We start from the raw sequence: 23,392 nt of genomic DNA, 5'->3' as shown, positions 1-23,392 counted from the left end.
TTCAGGTTTTCTGTTTCTTCCTGGTTCAGTTGTGGTAGTTTATATGTCTCTAGAAATGTATCCATTTCTTCCAGATTGTCGAATTTGCTGGCGTAGAGTTGCTCTTAGTATGTTCTTATAATTGTTTGTATTTCTTTGGTGTTGGTTGTGATCTCTCCTCTTTCATTCATGATTTTATTTATTTGCGTCCTTTCTCTTTTCTTTTTGGTAAGTCTGGCCAGGGGCTTGTCAGTCTTATTAATTCTTTCAAAGAACCAGCTCCTAGTTTCATCGATTTGTTCTATTGTTTTTTTAGTTTCTATTTCATTGATTTCTGCTCTGATCTTTATGATTTCTCTTCTCCTGCTGGGTTTAGCCTTTCTTTGTTGTTCTTTCTTCAGCTCATTTAGGTGTAGGGTTAGGTTGTGTATTTGAGACCTTTCTTGTTTCTTGAGAAAGGCTTGTACCGCTATATATTTTCCTCTCAGGACTGCCTTTGTTGTGTCCCACAGATTTTGAACTGTTGTGTTTTCATTATCATTTGTTTCCATGAATTTTTTCAATTCTTCTTTAATTTCCTGGTTGACCCATTCATTTTTTAGAAGGATGCTGTTTAGTCTCCATGTATTTGGGTTCTTTCCAAATTTCCTCCTGTGATTGAGTTCTCGCTTTAGAGTATTGTGGTCTGTAAATATGCAGGGAATGATCCCAAACTTTTGATACCGGTTGAGACCTGATTTATGACCCAGGATGTAGTCTATTCTGGAGAATGTTCCATGTGCACTAGAGAAGAATGTATATTCTGTTGCTTTGGGATGGAATGTTCTGAATATATCTGTGATGTCCATCTGGTCCAGTGTGTCATTTAAGGCCTTTATTTCCTTATTGATCTTTTGCTTAGATGATCTGTCCATTTCAGTGAGGGGAGTGTTAAAGTCCCCTGCTATTATTGTATTACTGTCGATGTATTTCTTTGATTTTGTTATTAATTGGTTTATATAGTTGGCTGCTCCCATGTTAGGGGCATAGATATTTAAAATTGTTAGGTCTTCTTGTTGGACAGACCCTTTAAGTATGATATAGTGTCCTTCCTCATCTCTTATTATAGTCTTTGACTTAAAATCTAATTGATCTGATAAAAGGATTGCCACCCCAGCTTTCTTCTGATGTCCATTAGCATGGTACATTGTTTTCCACCCCCTCACTTTAAATCTGGAGGTGTCTTCGGGTCTAAAATGAGTTTCTTGTAGGCAGCATATTGATGGATTTTGTTTTTTTATCCATTCTGATACCCTGTGTCTTTTGATTGGGGCATTTAGCCCATTAACATTCAGGGTAACTATTGAGAGATATGAATTTAGTGCCATTGTATTGCCTGTAAGTTGACTGTTACTGTGTATTGTCTCTGTTTCTTTCTGATCTACTACTTTTAGGGTCTCTCTTTGCTTAGAGGACCCCTTTCAATATTTCCTGTAGAGCTTGTTTGGTGTTTGCAAATTCTTTCAGCTTTTGTTTGTCCTGGAACCTTTTTATCTCTCCTTCTATTTTCAATGATAGTCTAGCCGGATATAGTATTCTTGGCTGCATGTTTTTCTCGTTTAGTGCTCTGAATATATCATGCCAGTTCTTTCTGGCTTGCCAGGTCTCTGTGGATAGGTCCGCTGCCAATCTAATATTTTTACCCTTGTATGTTACAGACTTCTTTTCCTGGGCTGCTTTCAGGATTTTCCCTTTGTCGCTACGACTTGTAAATTTTACACTATCAGGTGATGAGGTGTGGACCTATTTTTATTGATTTTGAGGGGCGTTCTTAGCATCTCCTGGATTTTGATGTTTGTTCCCTTTGCCATATTAGGGAAATTCTCTCCAATAATTGTCTCCAATATACCTTCTGCTCCCCTCTCTCTTTCTTCTTCTTCTGGAATCCCAATTATTCTAATGTTGTGTCGTCTTATGGTGTCGCTTATCTCTCGAAATCTCTCCTCGTGGTCCAGTATTTGTTTGTCTCTCTTTTGCTCAGCTTCTTTATTCTCTGTCATTTGGTCTTCTATGTCACTAATTCTTTATTCTGCCTCATTTATCCTAGCAGTAAGAGCTTCCATTTTTGATTGCACGTCATTAATAGCTTTTTTGATTTCAACTTGGTTAGATTTTAGTTCTTTTATTTCTCCAGAAAGGGCTTTTATCTCTCCGGAGAGGGTTTCTCTAATATCTTCTATGCCTTTTTTGATCCCGGCTAGAACCTTGAGAATCGTCATTCTGAACTCTAGATCTGTCATATTACCAATGTCCGTATTGATTAGGTCCCCAGCCTTTGGTAATGCCTCTTGTTCTTTTTTTTGTGGTGAGTTTTTCCACCTTGTCATTTTGTCCAGATAAGATTTGCTTTCTCCTCCTCTGGAATTCCGCTGTTCTTGGTGAGTGAAGTTGGTCTTGGCTGGGTTTCTTGTTGATCTTCTGGGGGAGGGGCCTGTTGTAGTGATTCTCAAGTGTCTTTGCTCCAGGCGGAATTGCCCCGCCCTTACCAGGGACCGGGCTAAGTAATCCCCTCGGGTTCGCTTTTGGGAGCTTTTGTTCCCTGAGCACTTTCCGTAGAGTTCTGGAGGATGGGAATGAAGATGGCGGCCTCCCAGTCTCTGGCCCCGAGGAGCCGAGAGCTCGGGGTCCCTCTGCTCAGTGCGCCCTCAGAGAAAAGAGCCCAGCCGCCCCGCCTCCGTGGCCTCTGGTTGTGCTTGGAGGAAAGCGCTCAATCGCTCGCACTTGGAGAAAAGTGCCTGGTCGCTTCCATCTCTGTGGCCTCAGGCCGTGCTCTGAGCTCACCCAGCCTGTGACCGGTTCAAGGTAACCCTGAGCTGAGGGCTCACTCCTTGGCTCTGTCTCTGTAGCCCGGCTTCCCCGCTCTAATACCTGTGAGCTCTGCAACACTCAGACACCCCCGGTCCTTCTGTGACCCCGTGGGACCTGGGGTTACGCTGACCCCGCGTGGGCTTCCCCCCGGTTTAGCCTCCAGAGTGATGTCCCTCTGTGGAGCAGACTTTTAAAAGTCCTCATTTTGTGCTCCGTTGCTCCGCCGCTTGCTGGGAGCCAGCCCCTCCCCCTGCGGTCTATCTTCCCATCGCTTTGGATTCACTTCTCCGCAGGTCCTACCTTTTAGAAAGTGATTGATTTTCTGTTTCTAGGATTGTTGCTCTTCTTCTCTTCGATTTCCCGTTGGATTTGTAGGTATTCGCTATGGTTAGATAAGCTATCTAGCTGATCTCCTGCTATCTGATGTCTTCTCAGCCTGCTACTTCTCCGCCATCTTGACGACTCCTCTCTGCCTCAACTTTTTCTTAAGTGCCTACAACTCCAAAGAAACACTATCCCAAAGTGAGGTATTGTGAGGAGGCCTGTCCTAAACTCCTTCATTCACATGGGAGATTAGCACACTCTCTGCCCTTACTTTGGCCTCCTTCTATGCTGGGGCAGGTAGCGTCCTGTCTCAGGATTTGGCAGCTCAGGTCCAAGGCCCTGCAGTGGGAGGGGAAGATGTGGGGACTGCAGGAGGGTGAGGACTGGGCCAAGGGCAGCGGCGGTAGGCATAGCTGTGCCTCGTTGACTCTCCCCGTCAGCCCCCAGCAGCCAGATGGATGGCCTCCTGAGTCCCTTCTCTCAATAGCTGGGTGCACCCTTAACTACCGGCTGCCAGCTGCTGAGGTCTGTGTGCGCTCCCCACTCTGTCTGAAATTCCCCTTTGCTTCTTTGACAAATCCAGAGGGGTCTGTGTGAATATGACCAATGGGATGAACTCCCAAGGGCAGGGAGGTGGGGGAGCCAGTGGTAAGAGCAGGGTCTTGAGATGCGTGGCGACGGCAGGCTGTGTGGGTGGATGGCAGGGGCTGCGTGCAGAGATTTTATTTTGCTCAACCCGGGATCACTAGTTTTTTCTTAGGTTTCTCGCTAGAGGTTTTATAGTTTTATTTCTCATAGTTAAATGTCCATTTTGAATTGATTTTTATGCATGGTGTATGATAAGGGTCTCAGGGTTTTGTTTTGTCTGTTTGTTCATTTGCATGTGGCCATTCGATTGCCCCAGTGCCCACTGAGCACTGATGTAAAGTTTTGTTTCTGGATTTCTCAGTTCTCTTCTGCTGATCCGTGGGCCTATCCTTATGCTAGTGTCACCTGCCTTGTTTACTATGACTTGATACTCATTGTGGAATTAGGTCGCATTAAGTCTTCCGACTGTGTTCTTCTTTTTCAGAATTGTTTCAGCTGTTTTAGATCATTTGGATTATAAAAATATACATTTTAGGATCAGCTTGTGAGTTTCTACAGAAGAGCATGCTTTGGTTTTGATCAGGGTTTCACTGAATTACTTTTTATTTAACAGGGCGTATTCCTGTGCTTTTATAACTCTGATACTCTGAGCTGAGATCGTTTTGGAGGCATTTCTGGTTTAAAGAAGGGAGCTGGGCTGGATTGTGTTTCCGTTTTCCTCTTCATCTTGAAATTGACTAAGTGTTTGCAGAGGTCTTCACGTTTGTGAAGCTGGGGGCTATCGGTCTGTTGTCGGGGTCTTAGCGAGTCTCCCTGGCAGGTCCTCGGGTAGCGGGGGGTTGGGGGGGAGGACCAGTAGCTGGGGCGGTCCTGGAGGCTGGCGTTCACATTGACAGGTCAGTGAGTACGGGAGCAGTCACTCCTTATGCCACCGGGAGTGCAGGCTGCCAAAGAGAGCTCTTGAGATGACACACATGTGCCACATGACTCAGTGGGCTGGCCAGGCAGCAGTTGCTGTCAGGAAGACATCTGCCAGACTCAGGGTGAGAAAGAGCATTCCTGCCACTTCCTGACAGCAAGGTCTGTGGGAGGCAACACCCAGCCAGGTGCCCACAGGATGCTGCCCGCCCCGCACGGGAACTGACTCTCCGGCTCCTTCCGGATGGAATGGTACATGGTGGGGTTTAGGGCCCTCGCTACTGATGTTATAAGGTTAGAGGCAGTGACCTTGGGAGAGTTTACACTCAATTTAATTTTTATTGTTTCATGAAATGGGAATTGTTTTCTGCCAGTCAATAAAGTGGCGGGCATCCTGCTGTATAACGGATGTGAATAGGCTATTACTGTTTGTTATAGCTGTTTAACTGCAGGGCCGTCTTATTAGTGGGGATTTCTGAACTACGGGACTTTTGCCAGCCTCGGGGCTAATTCTTTATCCATGTCAGCGGTAGTGCTGTTGCATATAACAGGTTATGGCTACTTCAGAAGGAGAGGAAAGTTCAAAGTCTCTGAAGTTTAAAATGCACCAAAAAGGAAAGAAACCGAGAGAAACAGGGATCTGAGCAATCAGCAAGTTCAAGGGAGACATGCCTGAAACGTGAGCCAAGCAATCAAGTGTTCTGGGAAATGACGGCGTAGCCAACCTAGAAGGTAAAAGAAACATTATTGAAGAAATCAGCTAAATCACACAGGAGAAGCACAATTCTTAAGGCAAAATCATCCTTAGTTTAGGGATGGAAAAATGATCATTTTCCCCTGTGTGTTATGGAAAAAATGAAAAAAAAAAAAAACAAAAAACAACAAACCATCCTAAATATTTCCAGTTTCCAGTTACCCATCTAGACAGAACAGAAGTCCTGCTGAAGCTTATCTGAAAGAGCGGGTTATAAGAGGGCACACATTTAGCTGTGGGGGCTTAAACTTCCCCGTTATTCTGGTGTGGTATATGATCCAAAAGTGATTTTGCATTCTTTTTTTTATTATTTTTTAAATGATTTTATTTATTTATTTGACAGACAGAGATCACAAGTAGGCAGAGAGGCAGGCAGAGAGAGGGGGAAGCAGGCTTCCCGCTGAGCAGAGAGCCCGATGCGGGGCTTGATCCCAGGACCCTGGGACCACAACCTGAGCTGAAGGCAGAGGCTTTAACCCACTGAGCCACCCAGGTGCCCCTACAGTCTAAAAGTGATTTCACATTCTTTTTTTTTTTTTTAAAGATTTTATTTATTTATTTGACAGAGAGAGATCACAAGTAGGCAGAGAGGCAGGCAGAGAGAGAGGGGGAAGCAGGCTCCCCGCTGAGCAGAGAGCCTGATGCGGGGCTCGATCCCAAGACCCTGAGATCATGACCTGAGCCGAAGGCGGAGGCTTAACCCACCGAGCCACCCAGGCGTCCCTGATTTCACATTCTTGATCACGGGCCACTCGCCCCAGAGATGTTGACCTCAGAAATGTTGGGGAGAAGGTGAGAGTTCCAGGCCATGCTGAATACAGGAAACAGAACATTCACAGAATTCCTTCCTCAGATGTGATGTGTGACTTTGAATAATACTGTGGGTAAAGAAGTCTGGTAATGGGAATGGACTGGAGGGGTTTGTGTGTGTGTGAGAGAGAGAGACAAGATGGGAGAGAGACAGATCTCCAGTTATTCTTTGTGCCTAAATTTAAGTTAGTTGCTGATGGTTATTATAATGGCTATTTCTATTTTTATAATGCTTTACAGTTTAAAAAAATCTGCTAATAGATAACATGGGCCATTAGTTTGGGTGGGCCAGATGGGTCACTTCCTGATGCGACCACAGGAGGACCTGGCAGTAGGTCACACCCTATGAAAATCCCACCCCTTTTCCACCCAACCAGCTCCCTCTCTCACTCCCAACCCTGCACCCCACCTTGGTCAACCTTTCCTTCCTCTGTAGCACTCACTTTCTTGTGTGCTGCTTCATTTACTGATGTATTATGTTTGTCGCTGTGTCTCTCTCACTAGCACACAGAGAGGGCGAAAGTCTTGCTTTGTTTTACTCACTGATGTGTCTGAAGCCGTCTCTGGTACATGGCACCCAATTCATAATTGATTGAATAAAAGCCACATGGGAAAGAAAAGGAGAGATTCTTGGCCAGAAAGGGAAGGACAGAGCTCTGACTTCCTGCTGAAGCAAGATGGTGGCAGAGACGGCGAGTGTCCCTGCGGGCCGCAGATCTCTGAGAAACCTGGGTCTTCCCTGCACTGGTCCAGAGAGAAGCGTTTCTCTGAACTGTGAGTCTTCTTGATCATCTGTAACAACACAGGCTGAGAACAGCCATTTGCTGAGCAGCCCTGAGTGTTTGCTTTTTTAAGAACATGCAGCCATGTTGAACGGAGCGCGGGATCCACGCAGGTGTAATCCACCCAGCCTTTTAAAGCGAGTTGGTAAAACTCAGTCACGATATTGATTCTGAACGTGGCATTTGTCCTTTTTTTCAAGCCACTGTGCTCTAATGAAAGGCACTTTGCCAAGTCTATATTTAAAATATGTAGGCTTTGGGGCGCCTGGGTGGCTCAGTCATTGAGCCTCTGCCTTCGGCTCAGGTCATGATCCCAGGGTCCTGGGCTTGAACCCCACATCAGGCTGCCTCCTCAGCGGGAAGCCTGCTTCTCCCTCTCCCACTGCCCAGCTTGTATTCTGGCTCTTGCTGCCTCTCTCTCTGTCAAACAAATAAAACTTAAAAAAAAATGTAGGCTTTAACTAATTTAAGGAAAGGTCCCCAAAAGTGGCAAAGGCCAAGTAGTTCTCCATACCACAAGGGGATGTTGCTGGCAGGCTCCCACCATGCAGGTGTGTTTGTTAGCAATAGACTTGTTTTACTGGAGAATAAGCATCAGAGAGGTCTGACGGTTTCCTCCAAGTCACATTATTGCTAACTGCTTTCACTAAAACATTGAACTCTTAGTTTCAAAGAAGTTTGAATCGCAGGAGCAGTCGGTGTTCAGATCCCAGTCGACATGCAAAGAAAGAGGATGTTGAAGACCAACAGAAGCAATTTCCTCATTTTACGGATTAGCACACATGCGTGGTTTATTAGCTGCCATCTTTAGAGAACCAGAATCGACAGGATATTTGTATATAATACACTTACATTTGTTATACTTATAATAATGGGATTATTATTTATTACAATAGTTACATTAACATATTTATTATAATACAGGAATTTATCATATGGAATTGTTAAGCTGGAGACCAAGGAGAACAGATGGGAAAGTTCCAGGCCGAGTCCGAATCCTAAGGCAGGAAATGACCAGTGTTGCATCTCGAAAACAGGGAGGCAGAGAGAGAGTGAATTTTCCATCCCTCAGCCTTGTTCTGCTCAGGCCCTCAGTGGACAGGATCAGACCCGCCCACTTTAAGGAAGAGCAGTCTGCTTTACTGAGTCTACAGACTCAGATGCTAAGCTCATCCCCGAACACCCTTCCAGACATATGCAGCAATAGTGCTCAACCAAATAGGCACCCCCGTGTCCCAGGTAAGATGACACACAAAGTTAATCATCAGACTCAGGAAGGTGATTTGTACATGGTCCCAAGTGAGCCAGGTCAGAGCTTTGAGGACCCAGCCCCCAAATTTCCAGTCCCCTGAGCTTGCCTTCTGCACCCTCACACCTTCAGATCAATGCAACTAGAAAATGTACATCTTAATTATTATAATTCTCCTGCATCTAATTTGTTCTAGTTTATGCATACTCAAATAATTAATTTCTAACACATTTCTGCAGTGTCATGTAATTTTCCTCAAATGCGTAGAAAGAAGCTATTTAATCTACATATTTAGAAGAATACCTACAAATTAGATTTTCTCCCCAATAAAAGTAAATGGTTCATTACTGAAATTAAGATTTCTTATCAGTGCACTGTTAACCTGTGACTAGGATGTGGGAGATAGTATAGGTATCATTGAAGGTCTCAAGTATTATTCAGTTTAGAAAGAAACAAGAAACTATTTCCTTGATTGAGATAAGGCAGAAACTAGGGTATTTTCTGTTGCTTTCCTCTAGTCCTTTATTAGAAAAATCTTTGTTGATTCTTTACACTAGCATGATTTATTAAAGTCATGCATGTAAATATATCTATTATATAAGTCACAAGTTAATAAAAGGTATTTGAGTTTTTGGAATGTTCTAGAAACCAAAGAATTGGCATATAGAGTTCTATCAAAGTAGACAGGAGGGGTGCCTGGGTGGCACAGTTGGTTGAATGCCTGACTCTTGGTTTTGGCTCAGGTTATGATCTTGGGGTCATGGGATTGAGCCCTCACATTAGGCTCTGTGCTCAGTGGGGAGTCTACTGGATTCTCCCTCTGCCCCTCCCCCAGCTCTCTCTCTCTCTCTAAAATAAGTAAACAAATCTGAAGAAAAGTAGACGGTGAAAATAGGTGCAGTGTGTGCCCCGTGCTGGCCACTGGGACTTTGGCTCACTGTGACAGTTTATTTGCCATTTATTGAGGACTGCCCTATGCCCGCAGCTACAATGAAGGCATTAGGCTTGAGACCTGGAACTGTCAGGTCACTTGCCTGAGGCCCGTGAGCACTAAGAGGCTGCCTGTCTCAGGTTTATCTGACTACAGCTTTTTTTTTTTTTTTTTTAAAGATTTTATTTATTTATTTGACAGACAGAGATCACAAGTAGGCAGAGAGGCAGGCAGAGAGAGAGGGGGAAGCAGGCTCCCTGCCAAGCAGAGAGCCCGATGCGGGGCTTGATCCCAGGACCCCGAGATCATGACCTGAGCCGAAGGCAGAGGCTTTAACCCACTGAGCCACCCAGGCGCCCCTGACTATAGCTCTTTTGAGCACCTGAGTTTCAGCCATAGACATGAAGGGTGATCATGTCACCTAGATGCTTGTGAACCATTCTGATTCCTGGCCCTGAACCCTTGGCATTCTGGTTCAGTAGGATTGGAAAGAAGTCCAGGAATTGGTGTTCTTTTAATGAGTATCCCTGGTGTTACTGAGGTGTAGACAGTGCCCTTCCCTTTGAGAAACACTGCCCTGTGCTCTGCCATATTGCTCTGCACCTTGGGCTTCAGCCCCCTCAGGCTTCTGGGAGCTGGTCCAGTACTGCCCTTCACCCCTTTCTAGACTTCCGTAGTCCTGAGCTAAATAAAGCAAGAAATACATCAGTGGCTTCTGCCTTGGTGTTTGGAAAGCTAGGAAATGTTAGATCACACTCAGGATTTGAAGACCCACCATAATGGTTTGCTTCCTTACTTGGGTCCTTGAGTCTCCTTCTTGGCAATCAGGCCTCTTGGGGTGGTCATACAGTCCTGTGGTCCTTCTGTTTTATAGCTCAGCCATCACAGTTGGAGCTTCTGGCTTCTCTGTTCCCCCAAATCCTGCAGATTATACTATGAGTATCCCAGGTCCTTCAAGCCCTCCTCCAAACCCTAGTCAAGAAGAGTGAGTCCTTATTCATCCTGCTTCCCCGCAACTTTATACCCTCTGACCAACATCTTCCCATTTCCCTCACCTCTCTGCCCTTGGTAACCACCATTCCATTCTCCGTATTTATGAATTCAGCTTCTTAAGAATCCACATACAAGTGAGATCACGAGGTGTTTGTCTTTGTCTGGCTCATTTCACTTAGCATAATGTTCTTCACGTTTGTCGGTGTGGTCAAAAATGTCCCACATGGTGACTATAGCTAATAATACCACATTTTGTCCTGGGAACTTGCTGTATACCTTAAGTCAATATAATTTTTATTACTAAGTGCAGTACGATTGAAAAAGAAGGGGAACTTTATTCTTCCATGTTGTTTTTCTGAGCACCCAGGCTTGTCCCATAGCAGGGGTCCCATATCTAGGGGAGAGCTGCCTGTGCCCCCACCCCCTGAGTGCTGGCTGTAAGGACACCCTTGACACTTTCCCATCTCCTGTCTGTTGAATGTTAACTGTGAGTGAGAATCTTGCTCTCCTCCCTTCCTCACGATTTCTGAAGTTGGGACAGAAACTCTGGAGGTCCTTGAACTTCCCACCAGCTGTGCAGTGACGTTGATTTCTTGGGTCTCTGTGCTTCCTGGTCTCTTGTCCAGTCCAGTTGTTTTCTTTCCTTCGCTGTCACCTTTCTGCCGGAGTCAAAATCTCTTAAAAATTTAGTATTCGGTTGACTTGACTTCAGTTCGTTCTCCTGTATAGCCATAAATAACGACTCGTGCTTATTCTCCGTTGGGAGATTTGGTGGCCTTTAAAAAGGGATTTATCCTTAGTTACGTTAGTCTGCCAGAATCTGGCTCTTCCAAGCCATCGGGTGGTCATCGGTTATCACTCTAGCTGTCCTTGTTTTGTTTCAGGGTAAGTCTTAGTTTGCGAACTTTGAGTCGTAACATCTGGCTCAAAGCCCCAAACTGCAAAGATATTCTCCTTACTGATTTTGCTTTTTTAAATTCCAAAACACATCTTCCTTATAATAATTTTAAAGGTGAAGAATATTCAAAAATAAAAAGAAGACCATTCTTTTTTACCTCATTCTACATGCCAGATGGGATCCTTTTTAGAAGTCTGATGTGTACTCTTCCAGACATCTATGCACATAGAAATCTGTCAGTTTATAGATATTTACAAACAAAGAATCCCATCAGTTTTTCTAATGCATTTATTATACTTCATTTTGATTGAATTAGCCATATTAAACTTTTATCTAATGCTTCTGGCAGAGCAAACTCTTCATAAAAGGTATGTGTTATTGTCATTATTATAATTTTTATGTGAAGAAAATGTATTGCAGCAAATGTAAAACTGCTAAAATCAAAAGGGTTAAGAACTAGTTAAGGAAGGTTCTTCTAAACTAGTGGTTCTTAACCTTGGCTACATACTGAGATCACCTGGGGGCTTTGAAAACTATTCATACCTGGGTCTCACCTTCAGTGATGCTGACTTAATTGATCTGGCGTGTGGCCAGGGTATCAGGAGTTGTAAACACTTCCCAGGTGATTCTGTTCTATAGCCAAGATTGAGAACCTCCGTTCTAAACAAAGATTAAGGATCATCAGTGTTAAAATGCAAAATATAATTAGGAGCATCCCCTTGGAGATGGCATCTATTCTTAATGAAGGACTTGATAGTCACGTGACTTCCATTACTATGAGGTTCTCTTGGAACGCAGACAAACAACCAAGCGGGAGGAAAACCCCCACTGCTCTGTCTTTCCAGAGGCATCACTGTCAGTTGGCAACCAAGCAGGAAGTCACCTGCTGCTCTGACACTAGGCTCTGCCTTTTCTGCTCCTCTGGCCTTGTCAGGAGGGTGTGTCGCCCGCCCCCTTTCTGAGGCCAGAAACTGAAGGTGAGGGAGGGTGTGAGCCTGGGCTGTGAGGAGCTAGGGGAAGGCGGCAAGTGGCGTATATGTTGTTGAGGTCAAATGGCGTCCGTGTAGGTAGTAGATAAGGAAGAGGAAGAATTAGCATGGTGATGGGAGGAGGTTGCTGGGGTGGCTGTTTCGTCCCTCCAGGCACACAGTCACAGATGCTACCAATTCCAGATTCCAAGTCAAGATCTTGCAGAGGTCTTCTCCACTCCAGCGGCCCCATGACCATCCAGCCCTAACACCGCCTTCCCCAGATGTGGCAAGGCCTGAGAAGATTGCGGGGCAGGCGGGCTCCCCCGCAGATGGGGACTCTGGGGCGTGACTCCCTTCAGGCTCCAGCAGTGGGGGTGGGGAGACAAAAGAGGGATTTCCAGGTTCCTTCAGAGGGGCTCAGCGGGGTATAGTCCCGTTTTCCTGAGGCACAGCTCAAAAGCAACTAATCACACACTCACCCCAAACTTGTAAAGACACGGAGTTGTCCCTCGGTGGTAAGAGGTAGAGCTTTTTGTAAACGACCAAGCACCTAGTTGTGCATTTACTGCTATTTTGGGGGGTTTAGACAGGGAGAGGGTGAATACGCTCCATCCCAACGCAGTGTGAACACAGTTCCGTTGGTAGTGACATTTCTCCTGGACATGCTGCGGAAGGGCCTGCTTCCCTGAAAGCTCTCGAACTGAGCAGAAGCTTTTCATCATGAATCGTTCCCCAGTAGTTCAAAGAATGTCTCTTTGTTCTTTACAGGAGTCAGAATAAAGTAAAACGATGGAGATGGACAGCTCCGATTTTGTCTGTGTACATTAGCGTGCATACTATGTGCATGGACAATTTATTTGTAAAATCTGTTTTACAGATGGAGACACTTTCTCCAGTTTTCCTTAAGGATATTTATTGACATGGTGTCTAAATGATATAGAACGAAACAATGACTTCCCTGTTCTCTCCAGAGCGTTCTTGTGAGGATGCGTTCCTGACTGAGAGTTCCCCTGAGACTCACACAAGGTTTGCTGAACTTTGGTCTTTGGGCAGTTGTTGAAGGCCACCCTCCGTAGAAAAGGTTCTCTGGAATAGTTTGTTATTGATGGTAATTATAATGTCATGAGAGTTGGTGGCTGTGAAGGACTGGCCAGTCGGCGAGAGGCCCTGCGGATGAAAAGGAAGTTACTTCCGGGCTGTAAGACACAGACAGGGTCTGGCGTAACTCCAGGTATAGTCACAGGACTTGATTTAGTCACAGGCCTGAATGGAGGAGCGGGTCAAGCTTGCCTGCCGTCCGGAGTCGAAGGAGCGAGTTCCCACACGCTCCGATTCAATTATGGAGGGGAGGCCTCTGCCTCTTCCTGTCCTGCGACTGCACCTGTGAGACCATCTATCTACAGCAGACGCCTGCCGGCAGTACAGTTGACAAACCAGGCAGAAGTTTCCTGCTCTGGAGGGAGCGGAGGCTTCTGCTGAGACCCGTCACTGGCAGCAGCCACTGTCCGGGGGGGCTCCCAAGCTGTGGCACAGCGCCCGAGGTTCTCCGGCAGTAACTGACGGGGGTCAGGGCTGGGAGTCACTCTGAAATCCAGTTGTCTCTCATTTTTGGACGGATTCAGAAGACTCCAGGGATCCGCATAAGTGTGATCTTAAGATGGTAGGAGTCCTTTGGAAAATCCCTCTGGTGAGTGAAACTCTGGCCAGGAGAGGGAAGGGATGATTGTTTGCTTCTCACACCACACTGATGTGCATGTGGAAGTAAAGACGGGATTACAGCTCTCAGGATTAATCCAGGATTAATCCAGTTCTTTCTTCAGTTCCAAAGACACAAATGTCCTAAGGGAGAAGTTGATGTTCCCTTCAAATAAAGCAGCGATTAATTCTATAGAATTATAATTCTTATAAGGAGATCATCTTTTGTGAGCAAGATGATTTAGGAGAAATTCATTCCCTGATCAGCTTATGTTCATGATTCATGTAAAGGTTTTTTTTTACTGCCATTCATGGCAACAAGGCAGCGCTAATTTAAGGAGTGCTGAATTCTGGTTGATGAACCGAATCAGAGTTGGGTAAGTAAGTTTCATGTTTACAACTTAGAGGTACCAGTGAAATACTAGCTTGGAAGGGTTATTAACACTGGTTATTAACCTTTGGAGAAAGAGAGCTCATCATCATTTTATTAAGCCTATTTTCTTTAATGTGACTTTCTTATTTACTAATCACCACTCAGCTTGTGCATTTCACCTCAGGCCGAAGTTTTGGGGCACTTTTTGTCTATTCTTGTCTCCATCTCAACATGCAATCATCATTGATATTTAAGATGTTAATTGCTAGAGAGAGAAAAAGGAAAGAATGCCATTGTCCATAAACTTTATTATTTTTGGAATAAGCCTCTGCATGAAAAAGAGGATATTATCAATAGGGGCCATTCTTGATGAAGATTCTAACTATAGATGTTCAGGACCCCGAATCTTGACATACAGGGTCGGTAATAATGGAAGGTAATACGAGAGACAGAATGCATACGTGGGAACAAATCAAGGGAAGCACTTCTGAGTGGAGTTATATGGGACCACAGGCAATTAATGAATGTGTAGGATTCTGGACCAGATAGATTTTGTTTCAGATTCTGATGCTGCAATGTGCTGGCTGTGAGACTTGGGTCAGTTACCCAACTTCGCTAACCATCAGTTTCCTCTTCCCTACAATAAGGACAGTGAAAGGCCCAGGTTATAGGATTACTCTGAGGATTAACTTTTAATGCTCCTGGCACGTAGTACATTCTCAGCAAATGCATACGTGCATCTGTTTTGGCTATTGTTGGGGGTTAAAATGAGGGGTCAAATGAAGCAGGCACCCTGCAGGAGATCATCTGTTTTGGCAGTGACTAAATCTTACAGCCGCTGCTACCTCCAAGACCATTCTAAAGAGGATTCGGGAGGAACTTGTCCCAGAGATAGACCATATGGGGCTAAGGAGGAAACGAGTTTTATTGTCTAAGGATAGCAAGGCGTTAGGATTGAGTCAAATTTGGTTGCTGGTAAATGCTATAATGTATCCTGAAGTCCTATGCCTGCATAACACTCATGAAATTTTGTTTCTGTCTTGTATTTTTGGCACTGAGTCTCCCTCAAGTTTCAGCTGTTTTCATTTAGGTTTTCTCTAGGCAGTTTAGAGAATTGTGCTAAAAGTTAGTGGTAGGTGTGGTGTGAGCATTCCTGGCAGTGAGAACAGTGTGGGCCAAAATGCGGCATGGTCTACCCAAGCTCACAACCAGGTAAGTAGTGGGTCAGGAGTGGGGGTATTCAATACGTGTCTTAGTCGGGAATGGCTGAATGAAGAAATATGTCCTAATTATGTGCATAGTGTCTTCTTTCACCCCAGCATACCTCTTGTTAGCTCCTTCCTTTCACTTTTCTGAATACCAAGAATAATTTTTTTTGCAATTCATAATTTGGAATCATAACCACTCGATTTATTGGTGATAAATGTGATACATGTTTATGTATTACAAAGATAAGTAAGATAGTGTCATCTAATAAATATGGCAAGACACGTATGTTGATAACAATGGTGGCATGACCCATTAAAGCTTTGAGTCATTTTAAAACAAAGCACCATCACCTTTTCTGTAAACTAACTGAAGATTTTTGGAAAAACTGCAAGTTCAAGATTTTCAGTTTTAGAAATGGACTTTTTTTTTTTTTTGTAATGGAGAAGTGACCAAAATGACAGAGGGATCATGGAAATAATTCCTTAAAGAAAAATGGCTACAACTTATACATTTGATTACCAAGATGCTTGTAAAACTTACCATACAAACTGACACACTTTGTCCAGAGAAGAAGAAATTCTGGCTGTTGACAAGATTCCGTTACCACGCATTCAAATAATTGTTGGAGGTTGTGTAACACCAGGGGTCAGAGCTGGAGAAACTCCAAGACCCTTGTGTTTGTGTGTTTGTAGGTGTATGCTTTATATCTGGGCAGAGCTCTCGACATAGAGCCATTTGGAACAGGTCTTGATGTACGTGTGTGTAGATGGAGATGAAGGGAGGGCACCCAGTAGTTTCTGTTCCTTTTCCTGAAAATACGTGATATGAGAACTTTTGCTTGTTTAGTTCACATCACTTTGGGAGCTGTGGTGGAGCCTGGCCCAGCATGAGCAGGAGTAGTGTTTTTAATGTAGTAGACATGTGTTCAGTGAACAAGCCTCTGATACATAAGAGAGAGAGAGAGAGACACACACACACACACGATACCCACAGGGCAGTCTATATTCCAAGAGAAAAGTCAGTGGTCAACAACATGACTTTTGAATTTGATCTGTAGAAGGAAATAGTGAAAATTGTGAATAAGATGAAATCATAGCCATTGACTGTTTTCCTTTACAATATTTTGTGTGAGGAAACAGGTTACAAAACTGATTTTTTTAAGCATCAAAATATGTTGTCTGCTGATAGGAAAGTGGTTCACATAAATTTTCACTGAGGCAAAAACTTTTCCCTGTGTTATTGATGAAACCAGTAAGGATGATTCTGTGGTATCAGGTGGTTTTATGACATATTAATTTCTGGGCTAGCCTGAATCTATCACCTTTGACTGATTGATCACAGTTTTTACTGTTGAGAGTATAATACTAGGATTTATTACAGAGACCAAACTCTGACGTACAAATAACTTGGCCACTGAGAGCTTGACTCTTTCCCAATCCTTGACGATTTTCCCTACTACTCAGAGAAAGAAATCAATGAGGTCTTATTGGGAATATCTATAAACCACATCCTAATGCTGCCACAGAACATGAAGAAATACTTTCCAGAGCCATATCAATCAAAGAGAGGATTAGGAATCTATTTTCTGTGATTTCCTAAATTTATGTAGTTCATACTTCTGGGTTTTGAGTCTGAGAGGCCTTCAATTTAGCATTGCTCCAGCCCTGTAAGAATTTGTAGTAAGAATTTTTTTTAATTTTTAAAATTTGTTTTTTTTTAAATTTTTTAAATTGTGTTCAGTTAGCCACTGTATCATCATTAGTTTTTGTGTAGTATTCAATGATTCATTAGTTGCATAGTAGTAATTTCTTCACAATTTCTGAATTCACGATCAAGCTAAATCGTAGAGACCTAGCTGATGGTCACCAAACAGTTGCTGTCTTTCTAGAGGACCTTGGATGTCCCTTTTACTAGAAGTAGAGAAACCAGCTGTTCTGTGAATCAGGCAGTCGACTGAGCTGGACATCATCCTCCTTAATGACAGCCAAAATAAATTATTTCACACTTAACATTGACTTAAAAAATTATCTTTTTAAAAAAATGTTACTAAATTTGGTGGCCCCTGTATGCACCCAAAACCCATTAATGGTGTGTGGATGCTGAAAGTGCGGAAAGTTGTTTATGGCTTCTGTATATGGTTTCCAGATGGTGAGCATGAAAAGAACAGAACTGCTGTTTATCTTTACAGTTCATCCTCAACTTTAAAAGTCTCCTTTGCATCTGTGGTACAATGTGCATAACATTGAGGACAGTGATAAGTATGTATACTTATGTGACTATCTGTAAACGCAGGTATATACTCATTTTTATGGGTAGGGATCCACAGTTAGAAAGTTTGACAATTATGGAAAAACTCTTTAGAAATCATGCATATTTATTCCAATAATATCAGCAGGGTTTGCTTCTTTTAAGTCATTTAAAAATCATGTCTAAATCGCTTAAACTTTGCAGCCCAATGGATTTGTGCTTTGTCCAGCTAGAGGCACTCAGAGACAAAACCCATATGCTGATGGTCAAAGGCATCCATCAACTTGAGGCTGCCTCTCACCATCCCGCCAGCGCCAAGCAGGGCCCAGCGGGGCTGAGCGGGGTCGAGCGGGGCCATCTCAGCCTCCATGCTGTGTTCCCTCCGCCATGCTGCTGCCACTTGGTCCTCTGCCTCCGGGAGACCGGGGGCTTTGTGGAGTGCAGTAACGCAGGCCCAGAGCAGCCCAGGATGGCAGCCCCAGAACAGCTTTCCGTGCGACACTCAAAGACCCCTCCAAAGTGCTGGGCCCTCTGCTTCTTGGGCCAGCACTTCTCCCAGGGCTATCCTCTCCCAGACAGGGGCTGGGAAGGGCTGAGCAGGCTGCCGAGGTTCCTGCCTGCCCTCCTCAGTCTCAGGAGCCTGAGGCCCTTCCCCGGAGGTCGTGTGCTAGTCTTCCCGGTCCCACCGCCCTTGCCCCCCCACCCCCCGGCTGCTTGCCTCTCACAGGCTACAAGTTACAGTAGAGTGACTTCATTGTTCCGGTGCGTATGCCATTCACACTGTGGACATGGGATCGCTGAAGATGGTTTTTAAAATATTGTTTTTAAAATTTAGTTTTTTTAATGTTATTTATTTATAAATTTCTAAGGTTTATTTATTTATTTATTTTTTAAGAGAGAGAGATTTGAGAGAGAAAGAGAGGGAGAACACTGGGAAGGGGAGAGGGAGACAGAGAATCTTAAGCAGGCTCCACACCCAGTGCAGCGCCCAGGCAGAGCCCCACATGGGGCTCGATCTCATGACCCTGAGATCATGACTGAGCTGAAATCAAGAATCGGATGCTTAACTGAGTGAGCCATTCAGGTACCTTTAAAATTTAGTTTTTGAAAGAGTAGTATGAGAACACAGTAAAAACTACCTAGGCAGTGCCCCGGAGTATTTGTGTTGTGCAGTGGAACCCAAGACCCTCTTTCCTTGCTCCCCAGCCCCACTGTCCAGAGGTCATTCTGTACTCCTCCGGAGCTGTGCTGTTACAAACCCACAGGTGCATCTGTTTTTTAGACACAAAATGGGAGTGTTTGATATTCTTTATTCTGCACATTTTCCCAATGAACTGTGTCTGAAAAATCTGTCCGTATTGGTGTAAGTAATTCTACTCCCCGTCCAAATATCGGCATTCTTGTGTATGGATGTACCAAGATTTATTCATTCACCTCCCTCTGATGGACATTTAGGTTTCCAGTTTTTTTTGCTATTACAATTCATGATGCCACGAATGCCTTTGTACCAACGTCAGCTAGATGTGTAGGATAAATGCCTAGATAAGTGTGGGTATATTTGTAAGTTCGAGTATGATAAATATTGCCAAACTATCCTCTATAGAAGTTGTAGTTTATTTTCTTGCCATCAATATATTTAGAGGGGTTGTTTGTCCATACCTGCTCTAATACAGAAAGATTATGAAGTATTTTTTCAGTTTGATAGTTGTTAGATTAAAAGTATATCTTATTTGCATGTCATTAATCATTAGTGAGGTTGAGCATATTTACAAAAGCTTAAAGACAATCTGCATTTCCTTTCCGTCTGAAAATTGCCCATGTGTGTCTAATTAGGTGGCTGGTATTTTTCTTTCTGATTTGCATAAACACTTTTTAAATAGTGAAGACTTTAGCCTTTTTATATATGTTGCAAAAAACATTCCCAGGTTGTCACTTGTGTTTTGACATTTAGGTAATATTGTTTTGCATAGTGAAAACTTACAATTCATGTAGTCAAATCGGACAATTTTATCTTTATAGTGTCTGTGTTTTGTTTCTTCCTTGAAAGACCTCCTGGCATACTGTAGAAATTGTCACCAACCAAGATTTTGTTCATTTTTCTGTCTTCCCAGTGCTCCTCTAGTACCTTGTGGGGTGTGAATCCTAAGGATTTATTTACTTTTACATTTTTAAATGGTATTTATTTTTAAAGCTTTCTCTCTCAAGCATTATTCCTTTTCAATTAACGATTTTTTTATTTTGCCAAGTTCAAATTCTCATACTTATTATTTATTTCTATTTCGCTATCATTGACATATATTATTAGTTTCAGGTGTATAGTGTAATGATTTGTTATGTGTATATATTGGGAAATGGTGGCCACCAGCAGCCTAGTTAAGGTCCATCCCTCAAACGGTTACACGGTTCCAATGGAGAAGATACAAGCTGAAAGATTGCAGGATACACGGTTAGTGCCACAGTGGAGGGGCAGTTAGAACATTGAGGAAGCACAGATGAAGTGAGACGGAGGTCACAGAGGGGGTAACTTTTGACCTGTGACTTGAGGCAGGCATTAGAAGTCTCATTCTTTAAATAGGATCTTTTTTTTCCCCCCAATGGATATTTCTTTGTGCAAGGTGGCTTTCCACTTGTTTGGTTTGGTAAAGGCCAACCTTTGTTTAATAAAGGCATTATAGCAGTGAATAGTGGCTATGTGGAGTTGTATCTTTAATTGCCCCCTAAAAATGTCAGTATCTTTTTTTTTCTTGGCATGGTAAATAGCATTAATACCACTCCAGAATTTTATTGCGGTGTTTAATAAAGTGGCCAGCAGAGGGCACTGCATACTGACAGTGTCTCCACACTGGCCACTCAAAACCTCAAATGTTCCAGAAGTATCACAGCATAATTCAGGTGTGTTTGCAAGTGATCTGCTACTGATTCAGACGAAAATAAACATTGGGAATTAAAAGAAGACTGTGAAGAAGGAAAGTAAGTGTCATAATTTGTAGAAAAAATATATGTGTGTCCATGTCTATGTGGTTATGAATGCAGCCATATCGGTTGAGAAGGTAGTATGACAACATTCATTTCCTGTGTAAATCTGCATTCCTTCTGAATTCTCCTTCAGAATGTTTTTGGTTTCATTATGTGGTTTAATTCTCAGTCTTAAACTAAGGGTAAAAAACCAATTTCTAGTGTGTGACATTCTTTTAAACGTTGAGATAGGTATTACTGTTTGAATAGTATCAAAATGCTGTGGTTCTACACAAATTCTTCTCATGTCTGTTTACAAAGGTATTTCAACTTATATTTTACCCCTATGAATTTGAGGATTCCAAAACATTTTCAAGAACACAATTCTCTTCCCTCCAACCTCCTGTTAGAATGTTGCAAAGATACTATGTTTCTAAGTCCATTGCCATGTAGTTAAACTTGGCGAAATGGAAAGCCCTTTGCTGGTCACCATGGCTGCTGCCTGAAGCCAGTGCCCAGCATTTGTGGTCTTTGTTTAAGGAGCGATCTGAACTGGAGCCATGAAATGCCACTAGCTTGATATGCTGTGGCTCTTCCATTTCTTGTAAATATGGATTCCATGACGTTTGCCGAGTGAAGACAGCCTCCCAGGACCAAGGCCCAAATCATACCAACACTGTTGAGAACCTGCCTAAAATTTTTCCAAGTAGGAAAACATTCGAGAAGGCTTTTGTTGACAGTATTCTATGTCCCCAAAGCTATAAGCTCTGTGTTCTGAGGATTTCTTACTAATTTATCAGATATGTTTCATGAGAGTTTGTAACGAGTTCCTACTTTGATAGGTGTTGAGTGGTATATATAAGAAAGACATTCCCTGATGCTTTAACTCATGCTCAGTTTAACTGGTAATTTTAATTAGTTTTATTGCTAGACTTAATAAAAGCTTAACTACATAAATAAGATATGGCCCAACTCAGACTATTGAATATTGCTGGGGAAATTTTAAGAGAAACAATTCTAATTTTGAATGATATCAAATAGTAGTTACACAGTGTGTTGAGGCTTAGATGTAGGTTACATTTAGATTAAATCATGATTTTTCTTTTAAAATTAGAAATCAAAGTAACTTTAGCCCCTTTGTAGCGAGTGACCACCTGGTCCCTGTGGGTAGTGTTGGGGCCCTGCATCGTTGTGTGGGTAGAATCCTTTTGTCCCACAGAAGGTGGTGTCTGGTGTCTTACATTTCATTTTGGATTGGCAGGTCTACTGGAGTAGGAATCACTTGGGATTGCTTGTTGTATACAAGTGGGATATTGGTACAGACTGCGCTGGGACAACTAATGACAGCTTTGAGGGTGTCGTGGCTTTATGGTCTAAAGATTAGCTTAGAGTCATTAAATTTGTGCAGTCATTTATTTAAAGTGGTTATTGCTTATAAATTATTAGCTTAGGAATGCCTTTTCTCTCTTTGCCCAGATCAACAATGACTGTAATGGATTCAGTATTGAAGACCCATTGCTTTCTAATTACTCGTAAATGTTTTGCTGAGGCCTGATCTGTTTTATCCTGGGGTATGTTGCACGTGGACTCCAATTGTCTAGCTAGCAATCCAGGCCTCCGTTGTCTAAATAATACTAGTGTCTCTAGCACAGTAAGAACTCCAGAACTTTACCCCCCACTGGCCCCCATTGCGGGGCTGGGATGGGCTCATCGTTCCCACTCTTCACAAGCATTTGTGAGGCATCCTCCGGGAACAGGCATTGCAAAGATTGTTTTGGGGAAGACCTAGATGCTGGAGTCAAACAGACATGGGCCAGCCAATGAGAAACTGTAAATTTAGGCAAACAATTCATGTTTATTGCCTCAGTTTTATCACCTGCAAAATAGGGATAGTAATGGAGTCTCGTGGAAGATTAAGTGCTACTGTGTCTGTAAAACACTGAATAGTTATTATTATTGTTAAATGTCAAATTGGTGCTACAGTTGGCTGCTAAAACTGGCCTTTCCTATCCAGTTTTTCTTTTTTATCTTAACGTTATTTTTTTTTAGAACAGCTTTAGGTTTACAGAAGAATTGAGCAAATAGTGCAGGGGTTTCCCAGATGCTCTTCCACTAGGGCGTCCACTTGTCTCAAGTGATGAACCAATAGTGATACTTATTGTGAACTGAAGTCTGTCCTTCTCATTGAGGCTCACTCAGTGTTGTGCATTCTCTGGGTTTTGATGAATGCGTGAATGTCATGTATCTACTGCTTCAGCATCTCAGGAAGTAGTTTCAGAGCCATAAAAATCTCCTATGCCCCTCTTACTTATCCCTCTTCCGTTGCCCTCAAATCCCTGGCAGCCACTTGTCTTTTTATTATAGCCATAGTTCTACCTTTTCTAGGCTGTCATAGAGTCGGAATCATATAGTGGGTAGCCTTTTTAGACTGGCTTCTTTCACCCAACAATAAGCATTTGCCCCTCCACCGCCACCCCCGGGGTTTACGGCTCGATGGCTCGTTTCTTTTTTGTGCTGAATAATATTCCAGTGTCTGGGTGGACCCAAGTTGATCCATCCTCCTGGTTTCCTATACTGTTTCACTGCTTCCTTCCCATGAGCCAACGGAGGAGGAAAGCCAAAACTCACACACTGTAACATCAGAACCTTGGACAATACTCATGAACAGTAGGTCTGCAATAAACGTTTGTTCACGTAAGACATTCAGGTTAGCGGCAAGTGCATTCATTTTGGTAAGTAACTGCTAAGAGGAGCTTTTTCTTCAAAGGACTGTTTTAAGTGAATTCAGTCATTAACTTATTGTGGTCTTGGGAACTTGGAGGGTTTGGTGGTCTTGGGAGTGGAATCCCAGCTGCTGAGCATGCAGTCA

This window comes from Martes martes, assembly GCF_963455335.1.
Source record: "Martes martes genome assembly, chromosome: 13".
Taxonomy (NCBI): Eukaryota; Metazoa; Chordata; class Mammalia; order Carnivora; family Mustelidae; genus Martes; species Martes martes.
Note: the sequence above shows the minus strand (reverse complement) of the source record.